Genomic DNA, 16,440 nt, shown 5'->3' on the forward strand with positions numbered 1-16,440 from the left:
CACTCTGCTGCTCCCAGAAACTGCCGCCCCCTTCCCGTTGCTCCCATTTCAATTCTGGTCAATGGGATCAGTGGGGAGTTGCCAGGGGAGCGGTTTTCTGCATTCCATTCCCCCAGCTAGGGGGAGGGAGAGTAGCAGCACACGAAACTGCTTCCTCCTTCCTCATGAGCCAGATCTGTTCTGTGAGGCTCAGGGTTCCCCACCTTCCCCCAACACACACACAGCGGGAAGCCAGCGTTGGTACTCCAGCCACGCCACAGGGGGTTGTGTGCCAGTGCTGGCTCCCTGCTGCAGGGTGGGGCCAAGCCCATAGCCCATCTGCAAGATAGACACAGACCACTAGCAGTCGACGGACCACACTTCGAGAACCATTGCTCTACCGCTTTACAGGCTCATGCTCCAGATGTCCCAGGTTTGTTTCTTCCTGTCAGCATTACGTTTATGTAAAGTTTTTTACTTTTTTGATACTCTTTAAGAAGAAAATAGATGGTTAATGAGAAAACAAAAAAAGAAAATATTTTGTTTCAAAGATTTTAACAGTTTTGATGATTTTGTTATGGAAATTAAGGCCATTTTAATTCTCTCATTGCTTCTCCAAGTCTTCCTTAAACAGTCTGTGTGTATGCAAATGTTGAAACCTGATACTGATTTAGCTGATCTAATCCCACAAATGTTTTACAGTCCTGTCAGTGAATTGTACAAATTTTATTTTTATTTTTCAAAACAAAAGATATCAAGATACCAAATACTGCAATGATAAGGTGATTGTATAACATATAAGCCCTTTTCGATTACATTTTATGATTTAGGTTCCTCATACATTATAAGAGTCTGGGTTTTTTTGTGATTTTTTTTGCTATTGTAAATAAGAAGATTGCTAGATTATCTTGATGTGCTTTCATTTTGAAACTGAAATCTGTGAAATTCAGTAGGTTTTGTCAAATAACATAGTTTGGGTCACTGGATACATACAAATAGATTGTATGCACATTTCTGAATAAGTGTTTCTTAATTGATTAATAATAGGCCTTTAAAGAAGATAGGAAATGTCAAGTATGTTTGAGAACTTTCTTTACTTCTAATAAACAAAGCATGTACTTGAAGGTATTTTGGAATTTTAGTGAGTAAAATTCTATCACATTTCAGTCAATGGCTTGGAATGGCATGGGTAACAGATGACCAATGTGTCATCCCCATTTTGCCTGCTTCTCTTGTCACACTGGTGGATATTTCTCCACTTTTGTTCTAGTCTAATATGAAGCACACAGATGTTTCAGAACAAGACTTGACTTCTGACCTTGGGGCTTCTAGGGTCAGGGTGCTCAGGGCCTGTGAAATTATCACAAGCTGAGCTAAAGTTTTTCTCCATCACAGGAAGTAACCAGTAAGCAAGAAGTTAAAAAGGAGCTTTGTCATAGAGACAAGATGGTCTCAGTAAGGGTCAGCTTCTGTAGTCTGCTATCTCTACAGGAGGTGCATGCATGGGAGGAAGAATATAATATATTAACTACTGGCACATCACATATCTGTCAAGGAAAACTAGACCTGAGAAGTATATTTATTGTAATAGTCCTTATTTTTATAAAAATGGGATTAACACCTATTTTTGCGTTCACAGTTAAAACTGTTTATATCTGATTTACTTATTTATGTTTTGGGTTTGTTGGCAGTAGAAATTTAGATTGGAGGTTGCCCCTAGCTATACTGGAAACAAATATTGAACTATAATAAAATAGATTTTATTTTTACCATAAAATTGTCAGATTTCCTGATTGTTTTTTTTTCCCCTCTGTCCTGGAAGTTTTAGCTCAGAATTTTTTAACTTGTTTTTAAAAGAGAAGTTTTTAGTCTCTAAAAGAAGTTATGCTTCTAAACTGTTTACACCTTTCTCTCTCTCCCCCCCTAGGGTTGGCAAATTCACATAAATATAGTAGTTATATAGACTCCTTGTATACTTCTCATTCTGTTTTCATTCCCCTTGCAGAGGGCAATGTGAAACTTCTGGTTTTCACTTGGAATGTAGGGCCTTGCCTGAGCCTTTTGCGTGAGATTGTACCCACAGAAGTAAAAGAAATACAGACTTCGAAGTAATTGACTTGTATACCTTGTGTTGGTATGCATACAACACTGCTGAAAGTGTTCTGATTGTTCACAGTTATTTAATCACTGAAGATCTCTAGCTTTTCTTTTCTTCCTTGTGGAATCCACTCTAATAGTAACTGTCATTGTAGAGTAAGGTCCAGAGACTCAACATTAAATGGTAGATTGTGGCATTTATCAACTGTTATAGCAACAGTAATATAAAGCTGGTTTTTTTCCTGCAGTAGGAGTAGCAGGAGGCATTCAGCTTTACCAAGACAGAATGTCTTCAGGAACAAACTGGTTGCACCCTTGGGTCGCTTTCTTTGGGAGGGAAGCATTTTTATAGCAGTCTCTGTGCTCCCCAAAGTGCTGGGGGTGGGGCAACAATGATGGCCATCTCTTGTGAAGTTGGAACAAAAGGGAGAGCATCATTATTCAGTTACTATTGTTCTGTAGCTGGATAAGGCCTTGCTCACAGTCTAGCTTTTAGTTTTGATGTGATTTGCAGGTATTTATATAACCTAATTAGAGTTTTCTAGATTTTTCAAAGATTTGTCACAAGGTACGTTATGGTATTTTTATTGTTATCCAAAACTTTTGCCTATGTATGCACATCTAATTGTTGGTATTTGTGAGATGTTTAGGAAAACAGAGTAAGTCTGCAATACCATGCTTGAATGCACAAAAACTGTTATCCTTTTACTGCAGGATAAGCACACTATTCCTCTACCTTACTGGGTCACAGATAACAAGAGAAATAATTGAAAGTGATTTAGCATGTGTGGGAAGTAAAGTTTCACCAATAAGTGTAATTAGTTATATTGTTTATAGTTTGAATTACAAGTAATAATCATAAGACTGCTGCTAAAATGTATCTTAACATTTACCAATTAAAACTTTGTATAATTGTAGTTTGAAATTAAATGTACAGCAAACAGATGTCTCAAAAGCAAATTACTTTTTAAATATACAGCACTAAAATAGTTGTAGGTCATAGTCTTTTGCTAATTACTGATTTTGAAATCTCAAAACATTATGCATGAACATATCTTATCTATCGTCTGTTATCTCTCACACAGTATAGTGGAGTTGGAGATTTAAAGCAGCTTTGTTGTATTTGATGGTAAACAACAGAATTTGTGCAATGCCTATAAAATATTACAGAAAGTGAGATTTTTAAGTTGGAGTCCTTCTATGTGTGGTCAGTTAAAAGAAAAAGACCTAGCACCATTTTTTGTGGTGTTACAATTTTACTTTGAGTGTTTTTCTGCCCCCTGTTCCTATGTAAAAGTTCACACCTGTCTGAGGCCCTGAATATGCAGTTGGATCCAAGTACAGTAGTTAGATACTTCTGCCTGTGTGGACCCCATGAGCCACTCTTTCAGATCTAATTGCAGAAGTAGTATATGCAGGAGAAAACAAATTCAGATAGAAATGTGATTTCTAGTTTTCTGGTATCACTTTTAAAACAAATGCATTTCCATGCGTTTACCCTCACTGGGGGACAACTACATATTTCAGAATCTTCAAAAGAATCACCAGTCCCAGACTTTAAAAATCATTAATCAGGCCCTTCAAAATCAAGAGTTTGGCTTATAAATCATGAGATATTTTTAAAATGATAAATTTGGACTTCTTTTGATTTACCTTCTGGGTTTTGAACCTCTGTGATTTACTTTAAGCTTTTTACCATGAGCCTGACTGCTAGAAACTTCCTTTTTTTGTTTAAAATGAATTGATTAGTTTAATTAAACTGCAGTTTTAAGAAAAAAACACATAGCACAAGACTTGTGATAAACTTGTGAGATGACAACACTGTCTACAAATTTGCAGTATTTGCTATTGAGATTATTCTTCATCAGAGAGTACAGGGAATTAATCTTCAGTACATCAGCAAAGTAAAAATATATGAATTGCCTTTCATTAGATGAAAAAATACTCAACCTACTGTATTCTTTGACTAAAGAGTTGTATGTATGTATTGATATTAAGTTGTAGATAACACATAGATTTTATCTGTAGACTGTTAAAATAATTTTAAAGATATAATCAGCACTTTAAAGCTTTTTACTAGGTCAACATATTACACAAGTAGTTAAATTGCTAAACATGCTATAGAGTGCTGTGCTTTTCATCTGTTAATTTTCCATTCAAAGTGTTTAGACTCAGATTCAGGAAAAATGCTATAGTTTGATATTAAGCTGTATTTTGTTGAAATTAAAACATGCCTAAGAATAAAATATTTTATCTTCATATCAATTTCCGTCTTCTGTTTTACTTCTTCTCTCCCATAATTTACAAATCAAGAGAAAGGAGTCTTCGGACCAGTTTGTACTGCATTAACAAGCATTATTAAGCTTGGTGTCCTTAAAATATATAGGTCAGATTCTCAGCTGGCATAAATCAACATAGCTCCATTGAAGTCAACCTGCTTTATTTCTTCAATTTGAAATAATTTTAAGGTCTTGATCCTGTAATATGATCCACATGAGTGGACCCTTTGCGGAACCCTTTGGCCTTCCTCTGACTCTGCACAGCTACTAGCTGGGATCACCCAAACCAGCCAAGATCAATAAGTGGTTTAGTCATTGCCTTCCCTGTAATCTAGCATCCCTTTGTGTTTTGCAGCATTACATGAGAGCTAAGACACAATAGCCAGTCAACATGTACAGCCTGATTTTCACCAGGTTAGTTACTTAGGGTACATCTACACTTGCACCCTCATTTGAACTAGGGATCCAAATGTAGGCGACTGAAATTGCTAAGGAAGTGGGGATTTAAATATCCCACGCTTCATTAGCATTATCTCGCCAGCGTGTTACTCCACTGAACAGCTGTTTCGAAAGTGAAAGTGCGTGCTGGGACGTGTTAGTTCGAACCAAACCCCTTGGTTCGAACTAACGTTACTCCTCAAAAAAATGAACTACCGGGTTTGGTTTGTACTAACGCGTCCCGGTGCGCACCAAGGGGTTTGGTCCTGGCACGCGCTTCGTGGTTCGAATCAGCTGTTGAGTGGAATAACGCACTGGCGAGATTATGCTAATGAAGCATGGGATATTTAAATCCCCGCTTCATTAGCAATTTCGGTTACCTACATTTGCATCCCTAGTTCGAACTAGGATGCAAGTGTAGACGTACCCTTAGTTAGCTTAATAGAGGCTTCCATGGAGTAAAATATAGAAAATAGATTTACTAAATAGAAAAATCAGAGATTCAAAGATAAAAATAAGGGAGTGCAAACATATGTAAGTTTCATGGAAAGACTTCCTGGAGACTTTATATCTCCAGATTAAATACATCTTTTTTCTAATGTAAGTTACATATTGCCTCTGAACAGTTTCCCAGCATATCTGCTGCCAAAGAGGGAATCCAGTGTTTCAGGGACCCCAGACCTGCCAAGTGACTGTCCCTGGATAAAATACTAGAACTGGAAGGGACCTCGAGAGACCATTAAGTCTAGTCCCTTGCCGTCATGGCAGGACCAAGCATCATCTAGATCAGAGCTACTCAACACGTGACCGTGGGCCACATGCAGCCTGCAGCGTGTTTCTTTACAGTCTGCGGTACAATTTGGGTTTACGTGGGGCTCAACATGTGGCCCACGGGTGGGAGTCAAAACAAAAGTGGTAAAGATAATGGTCTCCTGTTGATATGTGTTTTAGTAGTTAAATTCATGGACTGTCATTGCTCATTAAAAGTGCTGTCATGTGGGTGGAAATTGGGTGAATATTGCATTTTATTGATATCAGCAGAACTGACTTAAGTGGGGCCTGCGGGTTGTGTAGTCTTGCCTTAATCTTTGTATTCATGCCCGTCAGTGTGAAAGAAGCTATTTGCATATATTGCATATATATTTGCATGTATATACAACCACATTTAAGTTGCGGCCCTTAGCATGTGCTGTGAGTATCATTGTGGCCCCCAGAGCTTCCAGAGTTGAGTAGACCTGGTCTTGATTATCCCTGGTAGATATCTGTTTAACATGTTCTCAGATATCTCTAGTGATGTAGATTCTACAACGTCCCTTTGCAATTTATTCCAGAGTTTAACCACCCTAACAATTAGGAAGTTTTTCTTAATGTCCAACCTTAACCTACCTTTCTGCAGTTTAAGGCCATTGCTTCTTTCCCCTCTCCCGTCCCTCTGACATCCTTTTAGATACCTGAAAACCACTATCATGTCCTCTCTCAGTCTTCTCTTTTACAAACTAAACAAGCCCAGTTCCTTCAGCCTTCCCTCATAGCTCATGGTTTCTAGATCTTTATTCATTTTTGTTGCTCTTCTCTGGACCTTCTTCAATTTCTCCACATCTTTCTTGAGAAATGTGGTGCCCAGAACTGGACACAATACTTCAAATGAGGCCCTATCAATGCAGAATAGAGCGGAAGAATGACGACTTGTATCTTAAAAAACAACAAATACTCTGGTAGCACTTTAAAGACTAACAAAACATATTTGGTTAGTCTTTAAAGTGTTACCAGACTATTTGTTGATTTTTAAGTTTTTCCTGTTACAGACTAACTCGGCTGTCCCTCTGAAGCTTTTTTATGGTATCTTGTTTTTTGTTTTGTTTTTAACAGAACAAAATTCTTGAGAGTTTAATTGAAATGGCAAGTGTGAAGTGTTTTGTAATTAATACAAATTCTAGATACACAAGAGACAAAACATTAAAATAAATATAGGAATTTTCAAATTTGTCTCATTTAAAAGAATAAAAATCAATACAAATCCAGCTTTCAAAAAATAAAATATGCAATACTAATAGAAACATTTTAAATGTATGTTGTTTTAATTTACCAACATATAACACCTGATGTTTTTCATTTCTTCCTTTCGGGAACAAAAACACAATATGTGATGATTTGGTTTTAATAATCTCCTTTTCGGAAGCCTCCTTTAAAAGAGCTCACCCTGCAGGCTTTAGTGATTCATAGGGAGATTCTGGCTGGTCTGTCAATGTCTTCCCATTAACACTAATGGCCCATCATTTGTCTTTTCCTCGGCTGTGGAGAGCTATGTGCTTAGATTTAGGTGAAATCTAAGATTTAGGCTTAGATTTTACCTACTCTGAGGTAAAGTCAACCTAAGTGACGCAACTCCAGCAATGGGAATAACATAGCTGGAGTCGATGTTCCTTGGGTTGATCTGTTACCGTGTTCACACTGTGCTGGATTGACGGGAGAAACTCTTTTGTTGATTTACCTTAAGCTTGTTATGCTGGTGGAGTACCAGATGTTGACAGGATCATGTTCAGTACAGGCAGTCCCCGAGTTACGCGGATCCGGCTTACGTTGGATCCGCAGTTACGAACGGGGCCCGTCTCCCTGGTCTCCAGCAGACCAGGGAGAGGAAGCAAAGCGGCGGAGCACGCGGGCAGCGGACAGCCCAGACGCGTCTGGGCTGTCCGCTGCCCGCGTGCTCCGCCGCTTTGCTCTGCTTTGCTCCCCGTCTCCCTGGTCTGCAGACCAGGGGGACGGGGAGCAAAGCGGCGGAACACGCGGGCAGCGGACAGCCCAGACAAGTTGGGGTGCTGCTGGTTGGTCCCGTAGCGCCGCTCTGGGCGGTACAGGACCAACCCGGCAGCACCCCAGCTGCTCTGCCCCAGGCATCCCCAAGTCAGCCGCTGATGAAACTGACAAGTGGCTGACTACAGGAAGCCCCTGCCCCGGGCTTCCTGGAATCAGCCGCTGATCAGTTTCAGCAGCAGCTGACTTGGGGATGCCTGGGGTTCTTAAGTTGAATCTGTATGTAAGTCAGAACTGGCGTCCAGATTCAGCCTCTGTTGAAACTGATCAGTTTCAGCAGCGGCTGAATCTGGACGCCAGTTCCGACTTACATACAGATTCAACTTAAGAACAAACCTAGAGTCCCTATCTTGTACGTAACCCGGGGACTGCCTATAGTTGATTTAGAGGCTCTTAAATTGAGCTTCTGGTGGATTGATGGCCACAGCATCGATCCACTGGTAGTGTAGACATAACCTTAGCCTCAGCGGGCTGAGGAGACACCCTCTCCTTGCGTGACTATCCCACCAATTATGAGCACAGTTTTCTATATACACAAAATACATAAATCCTTAATCACAGTCTGTATGCAGATCTCATAATGATCATTAAGTTAGAATACTATACGATAATCTTTTGTAAAAGACCTTATTCGATATATTTTTATTGCATAATCAGTTGATTCAATCACTTATTCTGTGGCGTTCAATGCCCCTGTTCTCCTCTTAAAATGTGTGACCCTTGATTGTCAAACTATGACTAGTTAAACTTTAATTGACATTTTATTATTAAATATCCATTAAATTTAATTTTTTAACACAAACTGTGCAACAGGTAATAATTGTAGATTGTGCATGATGCTTCCCTGTGCCAAATGGAACTTTGAAGTGTAGGGTACCCAGAATCTGTTGGCTGTTTTGGGATAAGTTGGAACATAAATCACAGTGAGTACAAATCCAAGATGTAGGAGGGAGGGGGCACAACAGACAGGCTAGGTAACAGCTGTATGGGAATCAGCTGAAGATACCACAGTGTCCTACATCAGCCATAGTGAGGACACTGTTAGACCCCTAGATGTTGCAGTGTTAGTGCCACAAGAGCATCTTCCCCAGCTTCTGTTAACTAGGAAGTCAGTTGGGACCTTGGAAACAGCAAAATTGAGCCCCTTTTAAGGTCTTAATTTCCATTTAGAAACAAACTGGATTGGGAACTTGTTATAGAGAAGTATCCTGTATGTCAGAAAAATCTTAAGCAAAAGAAAAGTATACCCAGTCATTAAGTAGTCCTTAAATAGAATCAGAAGAAACAGCATCCTTGAATAAATATTTAATTTTGATTAAAGTTAGGGAAAGAAGTGTACAGTGCTTCCCACAATAGAGCCCAAAGTAGAATCGTAGAATCATAGGACTGGAAAGGACCTCGAGAGGTCATCGAGTCCAGCCCCCCACCCTCAAGGCAGGACCAAGCTCTGTCTACACCATCCCTGACAGATGTCTATCTAACCTGTTCTTAAATATCTCCAGAGAGGGAGATTCCACCACCTCCCTTGGCAATTTATTCCAATATTTGACCACCCTGACAGTTAGGAATTTTTTCCTAATGTCCAATCTAAACCTCCCCTGCTGCACTTTAAGCCCATTACTCCTTGTCCTGTCCTCAGAAACCAAGAGGAACAAATTTTCGCCTTCCTCCTTGTGACACCCTTTTAGATATTTGAAAACCGCTATCATGTCCCCCCTTAATTTTCTTTTTTCCAAACTAAACAAGCCCAGTTCATGAAGCCTGGCTTCATAGGTCATGTTCTCTAGACCTTTAATGATTCTTGTTGCTCTTCTCTGTACCCTTTCCAATTTCTCCACATCTTTCTTGAAATGTGGCTCCCATAATTGGACACAGTACTCCAGCTGAGGCCTAACTAGTGCAGAGTAGAGCGGCAGAATGACTTCACGAGTTTTGCTTACAATACACCTGTTGATACAACCTAGAATCATGTTTGCTTTTTTTTTGCAACAGCATCACACTGTTGACTCATATTCAACTTGTGGTCCACTATGACCCCTAGATCCCTTTCCGCCATGCTCCTTCCTAGACAGTCGCTTCCCATCTTGTATGTATGGAACTGATTGTTCCTTCCTAAGTGGAGCACTTTGCATTTCTCTTTATTAAACCTCATCCTGTTTAGCTCTGACCATTTCTCTAACTTGCTAAGGTCATTTTGAATTATGTCCCTATCCTCCAAAGAAGTTGCAACCCCACCCAGTTTGGTATCATCTGCAAACTTAATAAGCGTACTCTCTATCCCAATATCTACATCATTGATGAAGATATTGAACAGTATGGGTCCCAAAACAGACCCTTGCGGAACTCCACTTGTTATCCCTTTCCAGCAGGATTTAGCACCGTTAACAACAACTCTCTGACTATGGTTATCCAGCCAGTTATGCACCCACCTTATCGTGGCCCTATCTAAGTTATATTTGCCTAGCTTATCAATAAGAATATCATGCGAGACCGTACCAAATGCCTTACTAAAGTCTAGGTATATGACATCCACCGCTTCTCCCTTATCCACAAGGCTCGTTATCCTATCAAAGAAAGCTATCAGATTAGTTTGGCATGACTTGTTCTTCACAAACCCATGCTGGCTATTTCCTATCACTTTATTACCTTCCAAGTGTTTGCATATGATTTCCTTAATTACCTGCTCCATTATCTTCCCTGGGACAGACGTTAAACTGACCGGTCTGTAGTTTCCTGGGTTGTTCTTATTCCCCTTTTTATAGATGGGCACAATATTTGCCCTTTTCCAGTCTTCTGGAATCTCCCTTGTCTGCCATGATTTTTCAAAGATCATAGCTAAAGGCTCAGATACCTCCTCTATCAGCTCCTTGAGTATCCTGGGATGCATTTCATCAGGACCTAGTGACTTGCTGACATTTAACTTTCCTAAGTGATTTTTAACTTGTTCTTTGTGTATCCTATCTTCTAAACTTACCCTCTCTCTGCTTGTATTCACTACGTTAGGCACACCTCCAGACTTCTCGGTGAAGACCGAAACAAAGAAGTCATTGAGTATCTCCGCCATTTCCAAGTTTCCTGTTACTGCTTCTCCCTCCTCACTAACCAGTGGGCCTACCCTGTCCTTGGTCTTCCTCTTGCTTCTAATATATTTATAAAAGGTCTTCTTGTTTCCCTTTATGCCTGTAGCTAGTTTGATCTCATTTTGTGCCTTTGCCTTTCTAATCTTGCCCCTGCATTCCCGTGTTGCTTGCCTATATTCATCCTTTGTTATTTGTCCTAGTTTCCATTTTTTATATGACTCCTTTTTTATTTTGAGATCATGCAAGATCTCCTTGTTAAGCCAAGCTCATCTTTTGCCATATTTTCTATCTTCCAAGCGCACCTGGGCTGTCCCGCTGCGGGCGTGCTCCGCGGCTTTGCTCCCTGTCTCCCTGGTCTGACCAGCAGACCAGGGAGATGGGGAGCAAAGCCTCGGAGCACGCCAGCAGTGGGACAGCCGCGGCGCGCCTGGACTGTCCCGCTGCCCGCGTGCTCTGCGGCTTTGCTCCGCGTCTCCCAGGTCAGCAGACCAGGGAGACGGAGCAAAGCCGTGGAGGACTTGGGCAGTCCCGCCACCCCCGTCTCCCTGGTCTGCTGGGGGGGGGGAGGTGCAGCTAGTGCCCCCTCCCCCAGCAGACGAGGCTTTTCTTGCCTACCCCTGGGGCAGCTGGGGGCTGCCGGGTTGGTCCCGCAGCGCCGCTCTGGACCAACCCGGCAGCACCCCAGCTGCTCTGCCCCAGGCGTCCTGATTCAGCCGCTGCTGGTCAGTTTCATTAAGTTCGACAGTTATCTCTCAATTCCACCTCATCACTTTGTCTATATAGTCCATACTTGCAGTGGACTTCTTTGCACACTCATGTCTAAACTGCTGTCTGCTAGCATCCATACATCTTTTTGCTATTTCTGCTTCTCGTGTTTCTCATTTTCATAAAGAACATATGCACTAAATTATTTCCCCCACACATACACAAACACTTTTGTTAGCTTTAATTTTTCCAAGTTAAATCTAGTTTTGTGGTTTTCTTCATCTCTGTATGGACTTGATTCACGAACTTCTTACTTAGGGTCTGTGGCCTGTGCTGTGCAAGAGGTCCTACTAGAGTTTCATGGGTCTGGAAAACATGACCTATGAGGGAAATTTGGGGGTGGGGGGGAATGTGTGTGTTTAGTCTGGAAAAAGAGAAGATTAAGATGGGACATAATTGTTTTCAAGTACATAAATGGTTGCTACAAAGAGGAGGGAGAAGTTGTTTTTCTAATCCCCCTGATGATAGGACAAGAAGCAATGAGCTTTAAATTGCAGCAAGGGGGGTTCAAATCGGACATTTAGAAAGACATCCTAACCAGGGTGATTAAGCTTTGGAATAAATTGCCTATGGAGGTTGTGGAATCTCATCATTGGAGATTTTTAGGAGCAGGTAGACAAATACCTGTCAGGGATAATCTAGATAATACTTAGTTCTACCATGAGTGCAGGAACCTGGACTAGATGACCTCTTTAGGTCCCTTCCAGAACATCAGAACATAAGAATGGCCATACTGTGTCAGACTGAAGGTCCATCTAGCCCCGTATCCTGTTTTCCAACAGTGGCCAATGCTAGATGCCTCAGAGAGAGAGAGAGAACAGAACAGGTAATCATCATGTGATCCCTCTCCTGCCATCCATTTCCAGCCTCTGACAGACAGAGGCTAGGGACACCCTTCCTACCCATCCTGCCTCTACCCTTTTGTGACTCTATTATAATGGTCCCTTCTGTGTCTATTGGAAGGTTGAGTATCAGAGGGGTAGCCGTGTTAGTCTGAATCTGTAAAAGTGGCGAGGAGTCCTGTGGCACCTTACAGACTAACTGAAGTGTTGGAGCATAAGCTTTCGTGAAGGGGAAAGAGAAAGGAAAAAAAGCCTATGCTCCAACACTTCAGTTAGTCTATAAGGTGCCACAGGACTCCTCGCCGCTTTTATTGGAAGGTTGTTTTTGTATTCTTTTTATTCCTTTACTACAGTTAGCAGTTCATCCCAATTTGTATCACCTGCTCATTTAATTAATTCCAGATCATTAATTAAGATGTTACATAAAACAAGATTTGACACCTGTACCTACAATACCTGACAGACACCCCCACCAGTTTGTTATTTTGCCTTATTTTTAGCCAATTTAATTTCCACATGACAGTATATCTATCCAAGCTAGTTTGAAATTCTTTACACTTAACATGCTGCGAGATACCACGTCTGATTTCTTTACAAAAATGAAACTATATTGTATCTATTGCTTTCCCATCATCCATTATTTCTGTAATTTTCTCAACAACACCATTTAAGATTCTGTCACAACTTACTCTTTATAATCCTGTATATGCTTATTACTCATAGTCAGAGCTGAAATAAGCAATAGATATTAGAGGATTATGCACAAGACTCTGCTCCTGAAAATGTGATTGGATCGGAATCTCGGGTTTCATTTGGCGCGGAATTTTTTTTTTAAAGTTGTGCATATGACCTTGTACACGTGAACCAAGGGGGAAAAAACAGTGCAGTGGTGTCCATCTGAGGCTGCAGATAACCTGAAACAATTGTTCAGAGAGTTGTGAACGTTAACTCCAAGAGTCACTGCTTTTGAAAGGTTTGCCAACAGAACCTCCATGCAGTAGTCTGGGTATGGCAGGAGGATGGTAGAACAACAGATCGAGCCCTCCTTCCCATCACCCAACCAAGCAATGGAGCTGCAAGTTTGAGTCCCTTAATGGCTATGATGAATGGCATCTAGACTAGTTGTTTTGTGTATGTTCACATTTGCTAAGTATTGTCTGACCTGTTCCTTTTCAGTAAGTCTCAGAGGGGGATCCATGTTAGTCTGAAACTGAAAAAACTTAAAAAACAACCAATGGTCCTGCAACACCTTAGAGACTAACAGACCTGTGGCTGGTATCATGAGCTTTCATGGGCACAACCCACTTCTTCACATGAATGGAGCAAGGGGTCCAGAGTTGCAAATAAACAGCAGAAAAAGAAGGGATGGGGCGGGAAAGAGAAGGGGAAAAAATTGACAATTACCTTCTGTATTGATTTTCAATTTTCTTTTCTGTTGGCACAGTTTGTGGTATTTAGCCACAGGCATTGAGTGGAACCATCATGAGGAGCTCCTGTGTTTTAGCAATAATAATCCCTCCCTAATTATCCATGGAATACAGGGAAGTAAATACTTAGGTGACAGGTACTTTGAAGAGCTCTTTGGGGGTGATTTGGGTAAGAGTCCCTACATTCTTTTGAGCACGAAGATTGCAATTGTCTTGGGACCATGTGTGGGATCTGCAAGGATGTGTAAGGACTTTCCTACTGCTCCATATTCCTGTGCAGGGACCAGGAATGATGTGGCTCTACTGTACTATTTTTTCTTTCGGAATACAGATTTTAAAAAAGCATTTAGTTTCTTGGTAATATTGAATCCTCAGTCATTAATTCCTCCCTTCACTCTTGAATATCTTCTATTAGTCTTCTTTCTTAGTAGTGGTAGTGGCTCTCTTATGTAAAGTCCTTTCCTCTACTGGGTACCATGAAATTCAATTTCAGCCCTCTTCTATTTTCTGTCTGCTTTCTATCTTCAACCATCTTGTTTCCATAATCTGTTTTTAATGAGGATTACTTTCAAACAGAGCCACTTTTACAGTTCTGCAATTCAGCTCTGTGTGTGTGTTTCGAGTTTTTTGGACAATGTATTGATTCCTTCCTATTTACATTTTCTTTGTCTGTTTGAAGGAGCTTCTAAAAGGTTTGAAATCTAGAAGCCTCTGTTAATTGGCTGAGCCTCAGTCAGGGGGAAGGGCTACCAGAGCTATATAAGCCTGTGACTCAGCGACCAGGGAGAGCGCGACCAGGAACAGGTAACAGGAGAGTTTGGAGAGGGAGTTTGGAGGGGGAGTTTAGAGGGCACGAGTGACTTGTGTCCTTCTTTAAAACCTAACTCTTAGAATAATCTATACTCCAGAAGTTTAAAAAGAATCCCAGTTTGTACTTAAACTTATTCATTACAAACATGGAGACAGAAGTCCAGCAGCAGAGTGGGGGCTATCCTGTTTATTGCATCGAGTGTAACATGTATGATTACCTGCCCTGTGGGCGGGTGGCGTATGTGTGCACCCGTTGCAAGGAGCTCCTGACCCTCAGAGACCGAGTTCGGGCTTTGGAGGACAGGGTGGCTGAACTGGAGGAGCTAAGGGAGCTAGAGAGCTATGTTGATGAGACTTTCCGGGACACTGTAGTACTGTCCCACCTCCAGTCTGAGAGCCCCAGTGTTCTTAAGGAGGATGAAAATCTCAAGGGAACAGAGCATTTAATGGGAGCAGAGGGAAACCATCCCGTAGTTGGGACCCTCCTCCCAGAGGATGTTGCGGTATCCTCTTGCACTGAGGATACCTCTGATAGGGAGGGAATGCCAGCTAGGAAGAGGCAGGTGTTAGTAGTGGGTGATTCGATCATTAGAAACATAGATAGTTGGGTTTGTGATGACCGGGAGAACCGTATGGTCACTTGCCTGCCTGGTGCGAAGGTTGCGGATCTCTCGAGGCATCTAGATAGACTTATGTGTAGTGCTGGGGATGAGCCGGTGGTCGTGGTACATGTAGGTACCAATGACATAGGGAAGGGTAGGAGAGATGTCCTGGAGGCCAAATTTAGGCTGCTAGGAAAGAGACTGAAATCCAGGACCTCTATGGTGGCGTTCTCGGAAATGCTTCCAGTTCCACGCGCAGGGCCAGATAGGCAGGCAGAGCTTCAGAGTCTCAATGCGTGGATGAGACGATGGTGTAGGGAAGAGGGGTTTAGATTTATTAGGAACTGGGGACACTTTTGGGAGAGGGAAGGATGGGCTCCACCTAAACCAGGGTGGAACCAGACTGCTGGCACTAAACATTAATAAGGCCGTAGAGCAGTTTTTAAACTAAGAGATGGGGGAAAGCCGATTGGTGCGGAGATGCACGTAAATCTGAGGGAGACTTCTCTTAGAGGAGAATCCGTTGATAGAGATTCTCTAAGCTGTAGTCGGAAAGAGAGGAGGGGAGAGGGCAAACCATTGGCCAGAGCTGACAAACAACCGCATAGAAAGGAATCCAATGCATCAGGGAAGGGCAGACAAATAAGCAGTGGCAAATTTTTAAAGTGCTTGTACACAAATGCTAGGAGTCTGACTAATAAGATGGGTGAACTAGAGTACCTTGTATTAAAGGAGGAGATTGACATAATAGGCATCACTGAAACCTGGTGGAATGAGGAAAATCTGTGGGACACAATCATACCGGGATATAAAATATATAGAAAGGATAGAGCAGGCCGGGTGGGTGGCGGAGTGGTACTGTATGTGAAAGATAATGTAGAATCAAATGAAATAAACATATTAAGTGAATCAACATGTTCCATAGAATCGCTATGGATAGAAATTCCATGCTCCAATAATAAGAAATTAGCAGTAGGGATATATTACCGACCACCTGACCAGGACAGCGATACTGACATAGAAATGCTGAGGGAGATTAGAGAGGCTACCAAAATAGAGAACTCTATAATAAAGGGGGATTTTAATTACCCCCATATTGACTGGATACATGTCACCTCAGGAAGAGAAGCGGAGATAAAATTTCTCAATGGCTTAAATGACTGCTTCTTGGAGCAGCTGGTGCAGGAACCCACAAGGGGAGAGGCAATTCTCGATTTAGTCCTGAGTGGAGTGCAGGATCAGGTCCAGGATATAACCATTACAGGACCGCTTGGGAATAGTGACCATAATATAATAACATTCAACAT

At 41.5% G+C, this 16,440-nt stretch overlaps 1 protein-coding gene across 3 annotated transcripts in view; it reads left to right on the plus strand.

Annotated features, from left to right (window-relative positions):
* Positions 1-16,440, plus strand: part of ARB2A (ARB2 cotranscriptional regulator A) — a 340,644-nt gene that overhangs the window by 189,749 nt on the left and 134,455 nt on the right. The gene's annotated exons all lie outside the window — the stretch shown is intronic.

The sequence above is a fragment of the Pelodiscus sinensis genome, chromosome 6, assembly GCF_049634645.1.
Source record: "Pelodiscus sinensis isolate JC-2024 chromosome 6, ASM4963464v1, whole genome shotgun sequence".
Classification (NCBI taxonomy): domain Eukaryota; kingdom Metazoa; phylum Chordata; order Testudines; family Trionychidae; genus Pelodiscus; species Pelodiscus sinensis.